Source organism: Heptranchias perlo, chromosome 39 (genome assembly GCF_035084215.1).
Source record: "Heptranchias perlo isolate sHepPer1 chromosome 39, sHepPer1.hap1, whole genome shotgun sequence".
Lineage (NCBI taxonomy): Eukaryota > Metazoa > Chordata > Chondrichthyes > Hexanchiformes > Hexanchidae > Heptranchias > Heptranchias perlo.
Window position 1 is genome coordinate 9,964,982 of NC_090363.1, and position 22,778 is coordinate 9,987,759.

The 22,778-nt window shown below is 50.4% G+C and overlaps 1 protein-coding gene across 4 annotated transcripts in view; it reads right to left on the bottom strand.

Moving 5' to 3' along the window:
• The window catches only part of LOC137305221 (cyclic nucleotide-gated channel beta-1-like), a 41,344-nt gene extending 27,083 nt beyond the window's left edge, over positions 1–14,261 (bottom strand). Inside the window, exons 1-2 of one of the 4 annotated variants that reach the window (XM_067974064.1) lie at positions 8,031–8,335; positions 3,242–3,446 (exon numbers count right to left, since the gene is read on the bottom strand). The gene's annotated coding sequence lies outside the window, so the exon portion shown is untranslated. Of the gene's footprint in view, positions 1–3,241; positions 3,447–7,793; positions 7,845–8,030; positions 8,336–14,135 lie in introns of those variants that run through there. The other 3 variants (XM_067974063.1, XM_067974062.1, XM_067974065.1) reach the window with 3 other exon arrangements.
• Between the last annotated feature and the right edge of the window lie 8,517 nt (positions 14,262–22,778).

The window sequence follows — 22,778 nt, forward strand, 5'->3', positions numbered from 1 at the left end:
TCTGTGTCACTGTCTGTGTCTGTTTCTATGTTACTGTCTGTGTCAGTCTGTGTCACTGCCTGTGTCTGTGTCTATGTCACTGTCTCTGTCACTGTCTGTGTCACTGTCTGTGTCTGTGTCTGTGCCACTGTCTGTGTCACTGTCTGTGTCTGTGTCACTATCTATGTCACTGTCTGAGTCACTGTCTGTGTCACTGTCTATGTCTGTGTCTGTGTCACTGTCTGTGTCTGTTTCTATGTCTCTGTCTGTGTCACTGTCCGTGTCACTGTCTGTGTCTGTGTCTATGTCACTGTCTGTGTCACTGTCTGTGTCTGTGTCTGTGTCTATGTCACTGTCTGTGTCACTGTCTGTGTCTGTGTCTGTGTCTGTGTCACTGTCTGTGTCTGTGTCTGTGTCACTATCTATGTCACTGTCTGTGTAACAGTATGTGTCTGTGTCTGTGTCTATGTCACTGTCTGTGTCACTGTCTGTGTCTGTGTCTGTGTCACTGTCTGTGTAGCAGTCTGTGTCTGTGTCTGTGTCTGTGTCACTGTCTGTGTCACTGTCTGTGTCTGTGTCACTATCTATGTCACTGTCTGTGTCACTGTCTGTGTCACTGTCTATGTCACTGTCTGTGTCACTGTCTGTCTCATTGTCTGTGTCTGTGTCTATGTCACTGTCTGTGTCACTGTCTGTGTCACTGTCTGTTTCTGTGTCACTGTCTATGTCTGTGTCTGTGTCTGTGTCACTGTCTGTGTCACTGTCTGTGTCTGTGTCTATGTCACTGTCTGTGTCACTGTCTGTGTCGCTGTCTGTTTCTGTGTCTATGTCTGTGTCTGTGTCTGTGTCACTGTCTGTGTCACTGTCTGTTTCTGTGTCTATGTCTGTGTCTGTGTCACTGTCTGTGTCACTGTCTATGTCACTGTCTGTGTCTGTGTCTATGTCACTGTCTGTGTCACTGTCTGTGTCACTGTCTGTTTCTGTGTCTATGTCTGTGTCTGTGTCTGTGTCACTGTCTGTGTCACTGTCTATTCACTGTCTGTGTCTGTGTCTGTGTCACTGTCTGTGTCACTGTCTGTGTCACTGTCCGTGTCTGTGTCTATGTCATTGTCTATGTCACTGTCTGTGTCACTGTCTGTGTCTGTGTCACTGTCTGTCTCACTGTCTGTGTCACTGTCTGTGTCATTGTCTGTGTCATTGTCTGTGTCTGTGTCTATGTCACTGTCTGTGTCACTGTCTGTGTCTGTGTCTATGTCACTGTCTGTGTCACTGTCTGTGTCTATGTCTGTGTCACTGTCTGTGTCTGTGTCACTATCTATGTCACTGTCTGTGTCTGTGTCTGTGTCACTGTCTGTGTCACTGTTTGTGTCACTGTCTATGTCACTGTCTGTGTCCGTGTCTATGTCACTGTCTGTGTCACTGTCTGTGTCACTGTCTGTGTCACTATCTGTGTCTATGTCTATGTCTGTGTCTGTTTCTATGTTACTGTCTGTGTCAGTCTGTGTCACTGCCTGTGTCTGTGTCTATGTCACTGTCTCTGTCACTGTCTGTGTCACTGTCTGTGTCTGTGTCTATATCACTGTCTGTGTCTGTGTCTGTGCCACTGTCTGTGTCACTGTCTGTGTCTGTGTCACTATCTATGTCACTGTCTGAGTCACTGTCTGTGTCACTGTCTATGTCTGTGTCTGTGTCACTGTCTGTGTCTGTTTCTATGTCTCTGTCTGTGTCACTGTCCGTGTCACTGTCTGTGTCTGTGTCTATGTCACTGTCTGTGTCACTGTCTGTGTCTGTGTCTGTGTCTATGTCACTGTCTGTGTCACTGTCTGTGTCTGTGTCTGTGTCTGTGTCACTGTCTGTGTCTGTGTCTGTGTCACTAACTATGTCACTGTCTGTGTAACAGTCTGTGTCTGTGTCTGTGTCTATGTCACTGTCTGTGTCACTGTCTGTGTCTGTGTCTGTGTCACTGTCTGTGTCACTGTCTGTGTCACTGTCTGTGTCACTGTCTGTGTCTGTGTCTGTGTCTGTGTCACTATCTATGTCACTGTCTGTGTCACTGTCTGTGTCACTGTCTATGTCACTGTCTGTGTCACTGTCTATGTCACTGTGTCACTGTCTGTCTCACTGTCTGTGTCACTGTCTGTCTCACTGTCTGTGTCTGTGTCTATGTCACTGTCTGTGTCACTGTCTATGTCTGTGTCTGTGTCACTGTCTGTGTCTGTGTCTATGTCACTGTCTGTGTCACTGTCTGTGTCTATGTCACTGTCTGTGTCACTGTCTGTGTCACTGTCTGTTTCTGTATCTATGTCTGTGTCTGTGTCTGTGTCACTGTCTGTTTCTGTGTCTATGTCTGTGTCTGTGTCTGTGTCACTGTCTGTGTCACTGTCTATTCACTGTCTGTGTCTGTGTCTGTGTCACTGTCTGTGTCACTGTCTATGTCACTGTCTATGTCACTGTCTGTGTCTGTGTCTATGTCACTGTCTATGTCACTGTCTGTGTCACTGTCTGTGTCTGTGTCACTGTCTGTGTCACTGTCTATGTCACTGTCTGTCTCACTGTCTGTCTCACTGTCTGTCTCACTGTCTGTGTCACTGTCTATGTCACTGTCTGTCTCACTGTCTGTGTCTGTGTCTGTGTCACTGTCTATGTCACTGTCTGTCTCACTGTCTGTGTCTGTGTCTGTGTCACTGTCTGTCTCACTGTCTGTGTCTGTGTCACTGTCTGTCTCACTGTCTGTACCTATGGTTGAACCCATGCTCCGTCCTCCGGGAGACTTTAATCAGCATTTTCCAACCCCCCGCAATATTCAGCCTGGAAGGCCCATTACAGAAATGAAACTCATGGGCGAATGAAGACAAAGATCTCGCCTGTGGTCGGGGGGAATTCTTCCCAGCTCAGACTTATTTTGAGATCTGCTGAGGAGGAGTTCAGTCTCTGAGCTGCAGCTATTGAGGGACAAGGCTGGCCCAGGAGGCTACACCATTCCAGCCGACCATTGGCAATCCCCACTGCCAATACACACTGCCAGCCCTGGTGCCAATCTACCCTGGGAGAACCCACTGCCTGACGACAGGAAAGCACGGGGATGGATATTTGCTCTGGACCGGCCTGGGCGGAAAGGAATTTCTGGCCGGGAAGGATGGGGGCTGTAGGGGGGGGGGGGGCGTTGTGATCCTCCCCAGCCAAAGTTTCATTTTCACCCTCCGCCCAGGCTGGTAAAGACCCAAATCTCCCTCACGTCTGTAACCAGCGTTGCTGTTCTCACCGTACGGGGAGAGGGGACCTGGCAGTGTCCAACATCCTGGGCTTCAGGGCACAGTCACCAGCACAGAGTAACAGGGCTTAACGAGGGAGTGACCGCCATTGATTGCCAATGGTCAGCATCAACCCTGCTCCGTGTTTCTGGCCTTTCGAATGGAAACCACCACATTCCTTCTTCCTTTCAAGTCGAGAGACCTCTGGCGCGGGAGCTGGGCAGCAAGAGAGAAAGAGGGGAATCAGGAAGTGCCGATTAGATAACGAACTCTCGAACCTTACTCTCGTCTTCCTCCCAGAGGCTCCACCTGCTCCTCCCCTTCCTGCGTCCTTGCAGCGGGGGGGGGATGGGTTGCGCTGCTCGCTTTTGTGTGAGGCAACATCTTAAGTGCCTAGACGAGAAGATCGTGCGTAAGAGCCCGTTATACACACGAGAGCAGTGTTCCGAGCCTCGCTGCACAATCTCATGGAACCTTACAGCACAGAAGGAGGCCATTCGGCCCATTGTGTTGAAATTGACTAGCCATGTGGTGAAGGATAAAATACCAGAGCCTGGTCTTCAGTTGCTTCCAAGCCTCTATTCACAGAGATTCCCCCTTACACACACACCGCACCCGAGATAAGCTCTCCTATAAAAAGGATACAAGAGAGTCCCCAATTGATACCCACCATCTGAATATAATTAACACTAATTGATATAAATCGTACAATTAACACATTGGAAGAGCTACCCAATTAGTCCCACTCCCCCTGCTCTTTCCCCACAGCCCTGTAAATTTTTCCCTTCAAGTATTTATCCGATTCCCTTTTGAGAGTTACTAATGAATCTGCTTCCACCGCCCTTTCAGGCAGCGCATTCCAGATCATAACAACTCGCTGCGTTAAAAAAAATTCTCCTCGTCTCCCCCTCTGGTTCTCTTCCCAATTATTTTAACTCGGCGTCCTCTGGCGACCGACCCTCCTGTCAGTTTCTCCCGACGTACTCGATCAAAACCCATCTCTTCAAAAGCCGTGCTATCCTTTCCGTCCCCTTAGTTAGCCCTTTCTCCAACAACCTAGAAGGCTTTTACAGTCTAAGCTTGACAATTGCTAATCACCTTATGTTCCTTTCAGCCTTGGTCTTCCCCTGTACCTGTGGACCGTGGCTCTCCCCCCCCCTTGGGTTTCCCGAATTAACGACAACGTACATGAGGTACCTTGAGCGTGTCCCATCTGGGACCAACAGGATAAGCCAACCATGTCAAAGGGCCATGATGTGATGGTCAGTTAGGGCATTAGCCCTGCTCGTGAGGAAGCCTTAATGCTACACCGGCAGTTCCACCATCTTTCCACCATCTACAAGGCACAAGTCAGGAGTGTGATGGAATACTCTCCACTTGCCTGGATGAGTGCAGCTCCAACAACACTCAAGAAGCTCGACACCATCCAGGACAAAGCAGCTCGCTTGATTGACACCCCATCCGCCACCCTAAACATTCACTCCCTTCACCACCGGCGCACAGTGGCTGCAGTGTGGACCATCCACAGGATGCACTGCAGCAACTCGCCAAGGCTTCTTCGACAGCACCTCCCAAACCCGCGACCTCTACCACCTAGAAGGACAAGGGCAGCAGGCACATGGGAACAACACCACTTGCACGTTCCCCTCCAAGTCACACACCATCCCGACTTGGAAATATATCGCCGTTCCTTCATCGTCGCTGGGTCAAAATCCTGGAACTCCCTTCCTAACAGCACTGTGGGAGAACCTTCACCACACGGACTGCAGCGGTTCAAGAAGGCGGCTCACCACCACCTTCTCAAGGGCAATTAGGGATGGTCAATAAATGCCGGCCTCGCCAGCGACGCCCACATCCCATGAACGAATAATAATAAAAGAAGTTGCCTTCAGGAACCTCTGTTTTCATCAGGATAACGGACCTATGCCGTTAGGCACACTGGACGAGCACAGACGCAAAACATTCTGGGGAAGATTTTCTCTTCACTGCCGGGCTGGTAACCTGGTGGAGCAGGTCGCACACCCTTAATAGAAAAGGCCCGATTTTCATTTCATTGGTTTCAACGGAGGTGAAATCATGGGGAGATGCAGTGGGGGGGGGCGGTCTATAAAGGGTGGGCAGTCCCCTCATCCACATTACCGTCCAGGCATTACCCACCCCCCCCCCGACTCTGTGCTGATATGCCACATGGTTAGGATCTCTGATGTGTAAACGGATGATCCCACATGTCCAGTGAACCCACCAACTGGGCGATCCCTGATGTCCAATGTATCCATTACTGCATGACTTCCCAGTGATCTATTAGATCCATTACTGAAGGGGTCTAGTTGCTCGCATGGATCCAGTACTGCCTGATCCCTGTCATCCCAATGGATCCATCACTGGATGATATTGCATGGATCCAATTACTGAATGATCCTAATCTCCCCAACAGACCCATTACTGAATGATCACAGTTTCTCTGACCAATCCATTACTGGGTGATCCCAATGAATCCATTCCTGGGTGATCTCAGTGGCCCAATGGATCCATTACTGGATGATCCCAGTGACCCAATAGATCCATTATTGGATGATCCCAATGGATCCATTACTGGATGATCCCAGTGACCCAATTGATCCATTACTGGGTGATCCCAATGGATCCATTACTGGCTGATCCCAGTGACCCAATGGATCCATTACTGGCTGATCTCAGTGACCCAATGGATCCATTACTGGGTGATCCCAGTGGATCCATTACTGGATGATCCCAGTGAACCAATTGATCCATTACTGGGTGATCCCAATCGATCCATTACTGACTGATCCCAGTGACCCAATGGATCGATTACTGGATGATCCCAATAGATCCATTACTGACTGATCCCAGTGACCCAATGGATCGATTACTGGATGGTCCCAATGGATCGATTACTGGATGATCCCAATCGATCCATTACTGACTGATCCCAGTGACCCAATGGATCCATTACTGGATGATCCCAATGGATCAACTAACTCACCCGTAGTGAGTGACTTCCGCTGTAATTTTATAAATTTCTCAATAAGAACTTTTCATAGTTTTACAACTGCACAGAGGTCATGTGTATCGAACAATGTACCAATAATGATGGCCGTGTCCTCAGTAATTGCTGAATAAGAAGGAGCAGCACCATAGATGGACATGGAATAATATTCAAAGGGCTGTTTGGGTTGCAGAACCCCTATTGAAGGAGGAATCTAGTCATAAAGCCCCCTATTAAAGAAGTTGGGCTGTGAGGACCCCTATTAAAGGGTAATCCACCCATAGAGACCCCCTTGTTATAGATCATGGGCTGTGAGGACCCCTATTAAAGGGTAATCCCCCCATTAGAGACCCCCTTGTTATAGATCATGGGCTGTGAGGACCCCTATTAAAGGGTAATCCCCCCATTAGAGACCCCCTTGTTATAGATTATGGGCTGTGAGGACCCCTATTAAAGGGTAATCCCCCCATTAGAGACCCCCTGTTATAGATTATGGACTGTGAGGACCCCTATTAATGGGGCAATCCACTCATAGAGACCCCCTTGTTATAGATTATGGGCTGTGAGGACCCCTATTTATGGGGTAATCCCCCCATTAGAGACCCCTTGTTATAGATCATGGGCTGTGAGGACCCCTATTAATGGGGCAATCCACCCATAGAGACCCCCTTGTTATAGATCATCGGCTGTGAGGACCCCTATTAATGGGGCAATCCACTCATAGAGACCCCCTTGTTATAGATCATCAGCTGTGAGGACCCCTATTAAGGGGGAAATCCACCCATAGAGACCCCCTATTAGAGATGATGGATTGTGCGGACCCCCATAAAAAGGAAAATCTGTCCTTTGGGACCCCTATTGGGGAAGTACGTCCGTCAGGACCCCGATTAAAGGGGTGGATTTGTGCATCGGGACCCCTATTAAAGTCGGGCTCATTACCAAAAGAGGAAGTCAGGCTATCAGGACGTTTATTACTAAAGAACACTGGCTGTCAGAAGGTTATTGGGGGACTGGTGTGTAAGGGTTCCTGAGCCCAGCGTTGAGTGGGCACTGAATTAACAAAGACCACAACCAACCGGCTCGCTGGGGTACAGCCGGTTCAGAGCCTGCACTGAAGGGACATTTTCAGTGTCTCCGCAAAGACAAGCTGAAGGGATCAGCACCAACGTCGTCCCATCCCCCCACTGCCACCCCCTCCCTCCTGCAATAAATAAACAGATTAAGCAATAACATGGGGGGGTGCTAAAGCAAAATGAAACGTCAATCGCAATTTTTTTTGCAGGGTGGGGGGAGTTTGTTTAAAGTTTTGTCAACGGAAGCCCACAGGACGAGGCTATTCGGCCCATCGTGCCTGTGCTGGCTCTTTGAAAGAGCGATCCAATTAGTCCCACTCCCCTGCTCTTTCCCCATAGCCCTGCAAATTTCTCCTCTTCAAGTATTTATCCAAATCCCTTTTGAAAGTTACCATTGAATCTGCTTCCACCGCCCTTTCAGGCAGCGCGTTCCAGATCAGAACAACTCGCTGCGTAAAAAATTTCTCCTCATCTCGCAATTACCGTAAATTTGTGTCACCTGGTTACCGACCCTCCGGCCGCTGGAAACAGCTTCTCCCTGTTTACACTATCAAAACCCCTCACGAGAGATTGACGCGCTAAAGGAGGACTCCCACGGCTTGGGGCATGTACTTTACGCCAATCATCTTGGGTCTCGTAGACTCCAGATGTAGGCTCAGGAGACATGCGACGCCAGACTGATGGAAAAACCGATAGAAAGATAAAACTCTGAGTACTCACTTCAGCAGAGACACCTTGGGCGTGGGCCGTCCTCTATCTGTCTTAGGCCCCTCATCTCCCTTTTTTTCTCCCCTCCCCCCGCCCCCGGTTCAGGCCCCTTCGGGCAAATCACCGACCCAGCGTGTCGTCATAGTCAGAGATAGGAAGAGAACTCAGGTCGGAATTCTTTCGAGCCGATGGGGACAGGGGGGGGGGCGGGCTGGATCTGAGCTCAGCTCGAGCCGGCCTTTCTGCTCCTGCCTTGTTGTGTCTCTCTGCAGTTGCCTCTGTGGTCACATTGGCTTCCAGGAAATGTCTTAACAACCACTTCCTCCTCCCAGGTCTCAGGGTGGCGTTGGCCGGTTCACGTAGCACGCTCTTACGTCGTAACGGTGCAGAAGCTGAAGCTCGGCTCTGGGGAAAGTCGGAACTGGAATTGGCAGACTTGTTGATTTGACTACGGTTAGCCTGAGGTGTGAAGCCCTGTCCCAGCCCCAACTCATTATATTGCAGTGGTTCTCGACGCTCTGACTGGTAAATGCACTGGGATCGTTGCATTGGGTCACTGGGATCATTCCATTAGTGGATCCTTTAGATCACTGGGATCATTGCATTATTGATCCATTGGATCAGTGGGATCATTCCATTAGTGGATCCTTTAGATCACTGGGATCATTGCATTATTGATCCATTGGATCAGTGGGATCATTCCATTAGTGGATCCTTTAAATCACTGGGATCATTGCATTATTGATCCATTGGATCAGTGGGATCATTCCATTAGTGGATCCCTTAGATCATTGGGATTATTGTGTTCGTGATCCATTGAGTCAGTGGGATCATTCCATTAGTGGATCCCTTAGATCATTGGGATTATTGCGTTAGTGATCCATTGAGTCACTGGGATCATTCCGTTAGTGGATCCCTTAGATCACTGGGATCATTCCATTAGTGATCCATTGGGTCAGTGGGATCATTCCATTAGTGGATCCCTTAGATCATTGGGATTATTGCGTTAGTGATCCATTGAGTCAGTGGGATCATTCCATTAGTGGATCCCTTAGATCACTGGGATCATTGTGTTAGTGATCCATTGAGTCACTGGGATCATTCCATTAACAGATGAATTGGGCCACTGGGATCATTATGTTAGTAGATCCTTTAGATCACTGGGATCATCCCATTAGCAGATCCATTGGGTCACTGGGATCATTGCGCTAGTGGATCAATTGGCTCACCGGGATCATTAAAATAGTGGATACATTGACTCATCAGGATCAATCCATTCACAGATCCATTAGATCACTAGGACCATTGTATTAGTGGATTCATTGTGTCACTGGAGTCATTCCAGTTAGTGGATCACCGGGATCATTGGATCACTGGGATCATCCCGATACAGCTGGTGTACAGACAACGGAGGTCCCAGGTTTGATCACAAAGTGTGTTGAGTGAGTTGATCTAAACCAGGGCGATGGCGGAGGCTCGACAACTGGACACAACTCCCCGTGGGATTGGGAGAAGAAAACCAGCTGTAATTCCCCACTTCCTGTCTCCATTCAGTGACTCCCTGCTGGAAGGTTAATACGTGGGGCCATTGGAGGAGGAGCAGGGTCCGGCTCGGCTGGGAATCTTCCTCGCCGGCAAAATATTCCACCAACGCCCACTGCCAGACCTTCCGGCTGATGAACGGCCCCTCGAGGGAGGCACTGGAGGGCGGGCAGCACATGTGGAGCCTGTACCCTCCCCCACCATCTCCACCCCCCACCCATCCCACAGCAAGAAGACAAGGGGGAGGAGAAGACTAAGGGGGCTGGAGCAGGGTTAGCCTCCCTGGGGGTCCCGTGCAAAGGTTCATGGCAACATTCGAAACAGGAGGAGGCCATTCAGCCCCTCGGGTCTGTTCCGCCATTCAATCGATTTACCCCAGTCCCCAAACATAACTGGATCTGCTCATGGCCTGGTGTATTTACGCAGGCTCCATGGTTTACCGTTGGGTAGGGGGAGGCCGTGTAGAGTTTCCATTAGCAACCTGCATGTTATCTTCACCTTCGCTCAACTGCGGAGATGTGTCTCCCGAACACTCCCACACCACACCTCCTGATTATTAACACGGCAAATTCGACAGTTCCACTTTTCAAGGCCAGATTAGTTTGCAAGACATTTTTGCTTTCTGTAAGATTGTTTTCTTTTCTTGGGTGTTTTCCCGAATGATCAGTCTAAGGGAGGTGGTGAGGAATGGAATTTCTCACACATTTTTCCCTCATGTCCCATCAGACACTCCCAGGGCAGGTACAGCACGGGTTAGATACAGAGTAAAGCTCCCTCTGCACTGTCCCATCAAACACTCCCAGGGCAGGTACAGCACGGGTTAGATACAGAGTAAAGCTCCCTCTGCACTGTCCCATCAAACACTCCCAGGGCAGGTACAGCACGGGTTAGATACAGAGTAAAGCTCCCTCTACACTGTCCCATCAAACACTCCCAGGGCAGGTACAGCACGGGTTAGATACAGAGTAAAGCTCCCTCTACACTGTCCCATCAAACACTCCCAGGGCAGGTACAGCACGGGTTAGATACAGAGTAAAGCTCCCTCTACACTGTCCCATCAAACACTCCCAGGGCAGGTACAGCACGGGTTAGATACAGAGTAAAGCTCCCTCTACACTGTCTCATCAAACACTCCCAGGGCAGGTGCAGAACGGGTAAGATACAGAGTAAAGCTCCCTCTACACTGTCCCATCAAACACTCCCAGGGCAGGTACAGCACGGGTTAGATACAGAGTAAAGCTCCCTCTACACTGTCCCATCAAACACTCCAAGGGCAGGTACAGCACGGGTTAGATACAGAGTAAAGCTCCCTCTACACTGTCCCATCAAACACTCCCAGGTTCCATCTAATATCCAAATTCACAAAGGTGTAGCATTCCCATCTCCGTGTGAATTTGCACATCAGGAGAAAATCTGCCTCCCAGAATCCTAAAAGCAAGAAATGAGAGAGCTTCAACCCTTGCACTGATGAGTGGAGCTCAGTCTCCCTTCCCAGTGAGGAGAGGTTCAATATATACAAGTGGAAGGGTCACAATTCCACATGTATCACATGAGTGATGAGTTTTATCAGCTCAGGGTCGGCCTGTTATGGAAATCACTGTCACTGTCAGCTCTGTACCTCAGTGTTGTTCACAGCTTAGCAACTCTGCTCTCTCCCAATTCTCTCCAGTTTCCTCTCTCTTCTCTTTCTCTCCCCTCTCTCCTCTTTCTCTCCTCTCCTCTCATCTCCTCTCCCTCTCTCCTTCCTCTTTCCCACTCCTTCTCTCTTCCTCACTCTCCCTCTCTCTCTGTTCCTCTCTCCCTCTCTCTTCATCTGTCTCCCTCTCTCCTTCCTCTCTCCTACTCCCTCTCTCCTTCCTCTCTCTGTTCCTTTCTCCCTCTCCCTCTCTCTCCCTCTCTCCTTGCTCCCTCTCCTCTCTCTCTATTCCTCTCTCCCTCTCCCTCTCTCCTTCCTCTCTCTGTTCCTTTCTCCCTCTCCCTCTCTCTCCCTCTCTCCTTACTCCCTCTCCTCTCTCTCTATTCCTCTCTCCCTCTCCCTTCCTCTCTCTCCTCTCTCTCTCCCTCTCTCTCTGTTCTTCTCTCCCTCTCCCTCTCTCCTTCCTCTCTCTCCTCTCTCTCTGTTCTTCTCTCTCTCTCTCCCTCTCTCTCACTCTTTCTCCCTTTCTCTCTCCCTCTCTCCTTGCTCCCTCTCCTCTCTCCCTGTTCCTCTCTCCTTCTCCCCTTCCTCTCTCGCCTCTCCCTCTCCCTCTTTCTGTTCCTCCCTCTCCCTCCCTCCTTCCTCTCTCTCCTCTCTCTCTGTTCTTCTCTCCCTCCCACTCTCTCTCCCTCTCTCCTTGCTCCCTCTCGTCTCTCTCTATTCCTCTCTCCTTTTCCCTCTCTCCTTCCTCTCTCCTCTCTCTCTCCCTCTCGCTGTTCTTCTCTCCCTCTCACTCTCTCTCTCTCTCCTTGCTCCCTCTCCTCCCTCTCTCTATTTCTCTCTCCCTCTCCCTCTACCTTCCTCTCTCTCCTCTCTCTCTGTTCTTCTCTCCCTCTCCCTCTCTCTCCCTCTCTCTCCTTTCTCTCTCCCTCTCTCCTTGCTCCCTCTCCTCTCTCTCCCTCTACCTTCCTCTCTCTCCCCTCTCTCTGTTCTTCTCTCTCTCTCCCGCTCCCTCTCTCTCCCTCTCTCTCCCTCTCCCCTTGCTCCCTCTCCTCTCTCTCTATTCCTCTTTCTCCTCTCCCTCTCCCCTTTCTCCCTCTCCTCTCTCTCTGTTCCTCTTTCTCCTCTCCCTCTACCTTCCTCTCTCTCCCCTCTGTCTGTTCTTCTCTCCCTCTCTCTCCCTCTCTCTCCTCTCTCTCCCTCTCCCCTTGCTCCCTCTCCTCTCTCTCTCCCTCTCCCCTTGTTCCCTCTCCTCTCTCTCTGTTCCTCTCTCTCCTCTCCCTCTACCTTCCTCTCTCTCCTCTCTCTCTGTTCTTCTCTCCCTCTCCCTCTCTCTCCCTCTCTCTCCTCTCTCTCTCCCTCTCTCCTTGCTCCCTCTCCTCTCTCTCCCTCTACCTTTCTCTCTCTCCCCTCTCTCTATTCTTCTCTCCCTCTCCCTCTCTCTCCTCTCTTTCTCCCTCTTCCCTTGCTCCCTCTCCTCTCTCTCTCCCTCTCCTCTTGCTCCCTCTCCTCCCTCTCTCTATTTCTCTCTCCCTCTCCCTCTACCTTCCTCTCTCTCCTCTCTCTCTGTTCCTCTCTCTCCTCTCCCTCTACCCTTCCTCTCCTCTCTCTCTCTCTCCCTCCTTCCTCCCTCTCCCCTCTCTCTATTTCTCTCTCCCTATCCCTCTACCTTCCTCTCTCCCCTCTCTCTCTGTTCCTCTCTCTCCTCTCCCTCTCACTCTCTCTCTCTCCTTGCTCCCTCTCTCTATTTCTCTCTCCCTCTCCCTCTACCTTCCTCTCTCTCCTCTCTCTCAGTTCCTCTCTCTCCTCTCCCTCTACCCTTCCTCTCCTCTCTCTCTCTCTCTCTCCTTCCTCCCTCTCGTCCCCTCTCCCTCTCTCTCCTCTCTCTCTGTTCTTCTCTCCCTCTCCCTCTCTCTCCCTCTCTCTCCTCTCTCTCTCTCTCCTCTCTTTCTGTTCCTCTCTCTCCTCTCCCTCTATCCTTCCTCTCCTCTCTCTCTCTCTCTCCTTCCTCCCTCTCCTCCCCTCTTCCTCTCTCTCCCCTCTGTCTGTTCTTCTCTCCCTCTCCCCTCTCTCTCCTCTCTCTCCTCTCTCTCTCTGTTCTTCTCTCCCTCTCTCTCCTCTCTCTCCTCTCTCTCTGTTCTTCTCTCCCTCTCCCTCTCTCTCCCTCTCTCCCTCTCTCCTCTCTCTCTGTTCCTCTCTCTCCTCTCCCTCTACCCTTCCTCTCCTCTCTCTCTCTCCTTCCTCCCTCTCCTCCCCACTTCCTCTCTCTCCCCTCTGTCTGTTCTTCTCTCCCTCTCCCCCTCTCTCTCCTCTCTCTCTCTGTTCTTCTCTCCCTCTCCCTCTCTCTCCTCTCTCTCTGTTCCTCTCTCTCCTCTCCCTCTACCCTTCCTCTCCTCTCTCTCTCTCTCTCCTTCCTCCCTCTCCTCCCCTCTTCCTCTCTCTCCCCTCTGTCTGTTCTTCTCTCCCTCTCCCTCCACCCTTCCTCTCCTCTCTCTCTCTCTCTCCTTCCTCCCTCTCCTCCCCTCTTCCTCTCTCTCCCCTCTGTTCTTCTCTCCCTCTCCCTCTCTCTCCCTCTCTCTCTCTCTCTCTCCTCTCTCTCTGTTCTTCTCTCCCTCTCCCTCCACCCTTCCTCTCCTCTCTCTCTCTCTCTCCTTCCTCCCTCTCCTCCCCTCTTCCTCTCTCTCCCCTCTCTCTGTTCCTCTCTCTCCTCTCCCTCTACCCTTCCTCTCCTCTCTCTCTCTCTCTCCTTCCTCCCTCTCCTGTCTCTCTCTCTCCTCTCTCTCTGTTCCTCTCTCTCCTCTCCCTCCACCCTTCCTCTCCTCTCTCTCTCTCTCTCCTTCCTCCCTCTCCTCCCCTCTTTCTCTCTCTCCCCCTCTGTTCTCACATGACGATTGGTTACAGGAAGCACTGACAGGAAGTGTTGGTCATCACCCCCTCACCTCTGCTGTCTCTCAGAGCCCTTGCTGTATATTTGGCTTTGCCTGAAGGCTGTGAGGTGATTGGCCGCAGCAGGAGGCCAAAGCCTGAAACTCGGAGTGGAGTTGTCACAACACATTGAGGTGAAGAATGTGGTTTCCTGTCTCGAAAATCCCCAGCTTCTGAAAAATAAAAAAAATATAATAACAGCACGTAATGAGCCAAGTTATTTCCGAAAATGATCGGGTGTTTGCGACAATTTTCTCACTGCTAACCAAAACCAATCCTGGGTGGTAAACACAACAGAGGATGTAAGTGTCCTCGAACTCAAGGTGTGATGGAGTCAGAGCAGCTGTGGGGAACTGCCAGCCATCCACTGGGCAGCAGCTGAGGGTGGCATGTGACTATTTAGAGGGCACAGTGAGTGGGTACAGAAACACTCCCTCAGTATTCAGAGGGCACAGTGACTGGGTACAGAAACACTCCTTCAGTATTCAGAGGGCACAGTGACTGGGTACAGAAACACTCCCTCAGTATTCAGAGGGCACAGTGAGTGGGTACAGAAACACTCCCTCAGTATTCAGAGGGCACAGTGAGTGGGTACAGAAACACTCCCTCAGTATTCAGAGGGCACAGTGAGTGGGTACAGAAACACTCCCTCAGTATTCAGAGGGCACAGTGAGTGGGTACAGAAACACTCCCTCAGTATTCAGAGGGCACAGTGAGTGGGTACAGAAACACTCCCTCAGTATTCAGAGGGCACAGTGACTGGGTACAGAAACACTCCCTCAGTATTCAGAGGGCACAGTGAGTGGGTACAGAAACACTCCTTCAGTATTCAAAGGGCACAGTGAGTGGGTACAGAAACACTCCCTCAGTATTCAGAGGGCACAGTGACTGGGTACAGAAACACTCCCTCAGTATTCAGAGGGCACAGTGAGTGGGGACAGAAACACTCCCTCAGTATTCAGAGGGCACAGTGACTGGGTACAGAAACACTCCTTCAGTATTCAGAGGGCACAGTGACTGGGTACAGAAACACTCCCTCAGTATTCAGAGGGCACAGTGAGTGGGTACAGAAACACTCCCTCAGTATTCAGAGGGCACAGTGAGTGGGTACAGAAACACTCCCTCAGTATTCAGAGGGCACAGTGACTGGGTACAGAAACACTCCCTCAGTATTCAGAGGGCACAGTGACTGGGTACAGAAACACTCCTTCAGTATTCAGAGGGTACAGTGAGTGGGTACAGAAACACTCCCTCAGTATTCAGAGGGCACAGTGAGTGGGTACAGAAACACTCCTTCAGTATTCAGAGGGCACAGTGACTGGGTACAGAAACACTCCCTCAGTATTCAGAGGGCACAGTGAGTGGGTACAGAAACACTCCCTCAGTATTCAGAGGGCACAGTGAGTGGGTACAGAAACACTCCTTCAGTATTCAGAGGGCACAGTGACTGGGTACAGAAACACTCCCTCAGTATTCAGAGGGCACAGTGAGTGGGTACAGAAACACTCCCTCAGTATTCAGAGGGCACAGTGAGTGGGTACAGAAACACTCCTTCAGTATTCAGAGGGCACAGTGACTGGGTACAGAAACACTCCCTCAGTATTCAGAGGGCACAGTGAGTGGGTACAGAAACACTCCCTCAGTATTCAGAGGGCACAGTGAGTGGGTACAGAAACACTCCTTCAGTATTCAGAGGGCACAGTGACTGGGTACAGAAACACTCCCTCAGTATTCAGAGGGCACAGTGAGTGGGTACAGAAACACTCCTTCAGTATTCAGAGGGCACAGTGACTGGGTACAGAAACACTCCCTCAGTATTCAGAGGGCACAGTGAGTGGGTACAGAAACACTCCTTCAGTATTCAGAGGGTACAGTGAGTGGGTACAGAAACACTCCCTCAGTATTCAGAGGGCACAGTGAGTGGGTACAGAAACACTCCCTCAATATTCAGAGGGCACAGTGAGTGGGTACAGAAACACTCCCTCAGTATTCAGAGGGCACAGTGAGTGGGTACAGAAACACTCCTTCAGTATTCAGAGGGCACAGTGAGTGGGTACAGAAACACTCCCTCAGTATTCAGAGGGCACAGTGACTGGGTACAGAAACACTCCCTCAGTATTCAGAGGGCACAGTGAGTGGGGACAGAAACACTCCCTCAGTATTCAGAGGGCACAGTGACTGGGTACAGAAACACTCCCTCAGTATTCAGAGGGCACAGTGAGTGGGTACAGAAACACTCCTTCAGTATTCAGAGGGCACAGTGACTGGGTACAGAAACACTCCCTCAGTATTCAGAGGGCACAGTGAGTGGGTACAGAAACACTCCCTCAGTATTCAGAGGGCACAGTGACTGGGTACAGAAACACTCCTTCAGTATTCAGAGGGCACAGTGAGTGGGTACAGAAACACTCCCTCAGTATTCAGAGGGCACAGTGAGTGGGTACAGAAACACTCCCTCAGTATTCAGAGGGCACAGTGACTGGGTACAGAAACACTCCCTCAGTATTCAGAGGGCACAGTGACTGGGTACAGAAACACTCCTTCAGTATTCAGAGGGTACAGTGAGTGGGTACAGAAACACTCCCTCAGTATTCAGAGGGCACAGTGAGTGGGTACAGAAACACTCCTTCAGTATTCAGAGGGCACAGTGACTGGGTACAGAAACACTCCCTCAGTATTCAGAGGGCACAGTGAGTGGGTACAGAAACACACCCTCAGTATTCAGAGGGCACAGTGAGTGGGTACAGAAACACTCCTTCAGTATTCAGAGGGCACAGTGACTGGGTACAGAAACACTCCCTCAGTATTCAGAGGGCACAGTGAGTGGGTACAGAAACACTCCCTCAGTATTCAGAGGGCACAGTGAGTGGGTACAGAAACACTCCTTCAGTATTCAGAGGGCACAGTGACTGGGTACAGAAACACTCCCTCAGTATTCAGAGGGCACAGTGAGTGGGTACAGAAACACTCCCTCAGTATTCAGAGGGCACAGTGAGTGGGTACAGAAACACTCCTTCAGTATTCAGAGGGCACAGTGACTGGGTACAGAAACACTCCCTCAGTATTCAGAGGGCACAGTGAGTGGGTACAGAAACACTCCCTCAGTATTCAGAGGGCACAGTGAGTGGGTACAGAAACACTCCCTCAGTATTCAGAGGGCACAGTGAGTGGGTACAGAAACACTCCCTCAATATTCAGAGGGCACAGTGAGTGGGTACAGAAACACTCCCTCAGTATTCAGAGGGCACAGTGAGTGGGTACAGAAACACTCCTTGAGTATTCAGAGGGCACAGTGACTGGGTACAGAAACACTCCCTCAGTATTCAGAGGGCACAGTGAGTGGGTACAGAAACACTCCCTCAGTATTCAGAGGGCACAGTGAGTGGGTACAGAAACACTCCCTCAGTATTCAGAGGGCACAGTGACTGGGTACAGAAACACTCCCTCAGTATTCAGAGGGCACAGTGACTGGGTACAGAAACACTCCTTCAGTATTCAGAGGGCACAGTGAGTGGGTACACAAACACTCCCTCAGTATTCAGAGGGCACAGTGAGTGGGTACAGAAACACTCCTTCAGTATTCAGAGGGCACAGTGAGTGGGTACAGAAACACTCCTTCAGTATTCAGAGGGCACAGTGAGTGGGTACAGAAACACTCCCTCAGTATTCAGAGGGCACAGTGAGTGGGTACAGAAACACTCCCTCAGTATTCAGAGGGCACAGTGACTGGGTACAGAAACACTCCCTCAGTATTCAGAGGGCACAGTGAGTGGGTACAGAAACACTCCCTCAGTATTCAGAGGGCACAGTGACTGGGTACAGAAACACTCCCTCAGTATTCAGAGGGCACAGTGAGTGGGTACAGAAACACTCCCTCAGTATTCAGAGGGCACAGTGAGTGGGTACAGAAACACTCCCTCAGTATTCAGAGGGCACAGTGAGTGGGTACAGAAACACTCCCTCAGTATTCAGAGGGCACAGTGAGTGGGTACAGAAACACTCCCTCAGTATTCAGAGGGCACAGTGACTGGGTACAGAAACACTCCCTCAGTATTCAGAGGGCACAGTGACTGGGTACAGAAACACTCCCTCAGTATTCAGAGGGCACAGTGAGTGGGTACAGAAACACTCCCTCAGTATTCAGAGGGCACAGTGAGTGGGTACAGAAACACTCCCTCAGTATTCAGAGGGCACAGTGAGTGGGTACAGAAACACTCCCTCAGTATTCAGAGGGCACAGTGAGTGGGTACAGAAACACTCCCTCAGTATTCAGAGGGCACAGTGACTGGGTACAGAAACACTCCCTCAGTATTCAGAGGGCACAGTGAGTGGGTACAGAAACACTCCTTCAGTATTCAGAGGGCACATTGAGTGGGTACAGAAACACTCCCTCAGTATTCAGAGGGCACAGTGACTGGGTACAGAAACACTCCCTCAGTATTCAGAGGGCACAGTGAGTGGGGACAGAAACACTCCCTCAGTATTCAGAGGGCACAGTGACTGGGTACAGAAACACTCCTTCAGTATTCAGAGGGCACAGTGACTGGGTACAGAAACACTCCCTCAGTATTCAGAGGGCACAGTGAGTGGGTACAGAAACACTCCTTCAGTATTCAGAGGGTACAGTGAGTGGGTACAGAAACACTCCCTCAGTATTCAGAGGGCACAGTGAGTGGGTACAGAAACACTCCTTCAGTATTCAGAGGGCACAGTGAGTGGGTACAGAAACACTCCTTCAGTATTCAGAGGGCACAGTGAGTGGGTACAGAAACACTCCTTCAGTATTCAGAGGGCACAGTGAGTGGGTACAGAAACACTCCCTCAGTATTCAGAGGGCACAGTGAGTGGGTACAGAAACACTCCTTCAGTATTCAGAGGGCACAGTGAGTGGGTACAGAAACACTCCTTCAGTATTCAGAGGGCACAGTGAGTGGGTACAGAAACACTCCCTCAGTATTCAGAGGGCACAGTGACTGGGTACAGAAACACTCCTTCAGTATTCAGAGGGCACAGTGACTGGGTACAGAAACACTCCCTCAGTATTCAGAGGGCACAGTGACTGGGGACAGAAACACTCCCTCAGTATTCAGAGGGCACAGTGACTGGGGACAGAAACACTCCTTCAGTATTCAGAGCGCAGAGTGACTGGGTACAGAAACACTCCCTCAGTATTCAGAGGGCACAGTGACTGGGTACAGAAACACTCCCTCAGTATTCAGAGGGCACAGTGAGTGGGTACAGAAACACTCCTTCAGTATTCAGAGGGTACAGTGAGTGGGTACAGAAACACACCCTCAGTATTCAGAGGGCACAGTGAGTGTGTACAGAAACACTCCTTGAGTATTCAGAGGGCACAGTGACTGGGTACAGAAACACTCCTTCAGTATTCAGAGGGCACAGTGAGTGGGTACAGAAACACTCCCTCAGTATTCAGAGGGCACAGTGACTGGGTACAGAAACACTCCTTCAGTATTCAGAGGGCACAGTGAGTGGGTACAGAAACACTCCCTCAGTATTCAGAGGGCACAGTGAGTGGGTACAGAAACACTCCTTCAGTATTCAGAGGGCACAGTGAGTGGGTACAGAAACACTCCTTCAGTATTCAGAGGGCACAGTGAGTGGGTACAGAAACACTCCCTCAGTATTCAGAGGGCACAGTGAGTGGGTACAGAAACACTCCCTCAGTATTCAGAGGGTACAGTGAGTGGGTACAGAAACACTCCCTCAGTATTCAGAGGGCACAGTGACTGGGTACAGAAACACTCCCTCAGTATTCAGAGGGCACAGTGACTGGGTACAGAAACACTCCTTCAGTATTTAGAGGGCACAGTGAGTGGGTACAGAAACACTCCCTCAGTATTCAGAGGGCACAGTGAGTGGGTACAGAAACACTCCCTCAGTATTCAGAGGGCACAGTGAGTGGGTACAGAAACACTCCCTCAGTATTCAGAGGGCACAGTGAGTGGGTACAGAAACACTCCTTCAGTATTCAGAGGGCACAGTGAGTGGGTACAGAAACACTCCCTCAGTATTCAGAGGGCACAGTGACTGGGTACAGAAACACTCCCTCAGTATTCAGAGGGCACAGTGAGTGGGTACAGAAACACTCCTTGAGTATTCAGAAGGCACAGTGACTGGGTACAGAAACACTCCCTCAGTATTCAGAGGGCACAGTGACTGGGTACAGAAACACTCCCTCAGTATTCAGAGGGCACAGTGAGTGGGTACAGAAACACTCCCTCAGTATTCAGAGGGCACAGTGAGTGGGTACAGAAACACTCCCTCAGTATTCAGAGGGCACAGTGACTGGGTACAGAAACACTCCCTCAGTATTCAGAGGGCACAGTGAGTGGCTACAGAAACACTCCTTCAGTATTCAGAGGGCACAGTGAGTGGGTACAGAAACACTCCCTTAGTATTCAGAGGGCACAGTGACTGGGTACAGAAACACTCCCTCAGTATTCAGAGGGCACAGTGAGTGGGGACAGAAACACTCCCTCAGTATTCAGAGGGCACAGTGACTGGGTACAGAAACACTCCTTCAGTATTCAGAGGGCACAGTGACTGGGTACAGAAACACTCCTTGAGTATTCAGAGGGCACAGTGACTGGGTACAGAAACATTCCCTCATTATTCAGAGGGCACAGTGACTGGGTACAGAAACACTCCTTCAGTATTCAGAGGGCACAGTGAGTGGGTACAGAAACACTCCCTCAGTATTCAGAGGGCACAGTGAGTGGGTACAGAAACACTCCTTCAGTATTCAGAGGGCACAGTGACTGGGTACAGAAACACTCCCTCAGTATTCAGAGGGCACAGTGAGTGGGTACAGAAACACTCCTTCAGTATTCAGAGGGCACAGTGACTGGGTACAGAAACACTCCTTCAGTATTCAGAGGGCACAGTGACTGGGTACAGAAACACTCCCTCAGTATTCAGAGGGCACAGTGAGTGGGGACAGAAACACTCCTTCAGTATTCAGAGGGCACAGTGAGTGGGTACAGAAACACTCCTTCAGTATTCAGAGGGCACAGTGACTGGGTACAGAAACACTCCTTCAGTATTCAGAGGGCACAGTGAGTGGGTACAGAAACACTCCCTCAGTATTCAGAGGGCACAGTGAGTGGGTACAGAAACACTCCCTCAGTATTCAGAGGGCACAGTGAGTGGGTACAGAAACACTCCTTCAGTATTCAGAGGGCACAGTGAGTGGGTACAGAAACACTCCTTCAGTATTCAGAGGGCACAGTGACTGGGTACAGAAACACTCCTTCAGTATTCAGAGGGCACAGTGAGTGGGTACAGAAACACTCCCTCAGTATTCAGAGGGCACAGTGAGTGGGTACAGAAACACTCCTTCAGTATTCAGAGGGCACAGTGAGTGGGTACAGAAACACTCCTTCAGTATTCAGAGGGCACAGTGAGTGGGTACAGAAACACTCCCTCAGTATTCAGAGGGCACAGTGAGTGGGTACAGAAACACTCCCTCAGTATTCAGAGGGTACAGTAAGTGGGTACAGAAACACTCCCTCAGTATTCAGAGGGCACAGTGACTGGGTACAGAAACACTCCCTCAGTATTCAGAGGGCACAGTGACTGGGTACAGAAACACTCCTTCAGTATTTAGAGGGCACAGTGAGTGGGTACAGAAACACTCCCTCAGTATTCAGAGGGCACAGTGACTGGGTACAGAAACACTCCCTCAGTATTCAGAGGGCACAGTGAGTGGGTACAGAAACACTCCCTCAGTATTCAGAGGGCACAGTGACTGGGTACAGAAACACTCCCTCAGTATACAGAGGGCACAGTGACTGGGTACAGAAACACTCCCTCAGTATTTAGAGGGCACAGTGAGTGGGTACAGAAACACTCCCTCAGTATACAGAGGGCACAGTGACTGGGTACAGAAACACTCCCTCAGTATTCAGAGGGCACAGTGACTGGGTACAGAAACACTCCCTCAGTATTCAGAGGGCACAGTGAGTGGGTACAGAAACACTCCCTCAGTATTCAGAGGGCACAGTGAGTGGGTACAGAAACACTCCCTCAGTATTCAGAGGGCACAGTGAGTGGGTACAGAAACACTCACTCAGTATTCAGAGGGCACAGTGAGTGGGTACAGAAACACTCCTTCAGTATTCAGAGGGCATAGTGAGTGGGTACAGAAACACTCCCTCAGTATTCAGAGGGCACAGTGAGTGGGTACAGAAACACTCCTTCAGTATTCAGAGGGCACAGTGAGTGGGTACAGAAACACTCCCTCAGTACTGATGTCAAGGCCTCGGAGAGCGTGCAGAACGGATTTCCTCGGCTTGTACCAGGGATGAGGCACTTCAGTTATGTGGAGAGACTGGAGAAGCTGGGATTGTTCTCCTTGGAGCAGAGAATATTAAGGGGAGATTTAACAGAGGAGTTCATAATCATGAAGGGTTTTGATGGAGTAAATAAAGAGAAACTGTTTCCAGTGGTAGAAGGGTCGGTAACCAGAGGACACAGATTTCAAGTGATCAGCAAAAGAGCCAGAGGTGACAAAGAATTACATAGAATTGAGGAAACATTTTTTTACGCAGCGGGTTGTTATGATCTGGAATTCACTGCCTGAAAGGGCGGTGGAAGCAGATTCAATCGTAACTTTCAAAAGGGAATTGGATAAATAC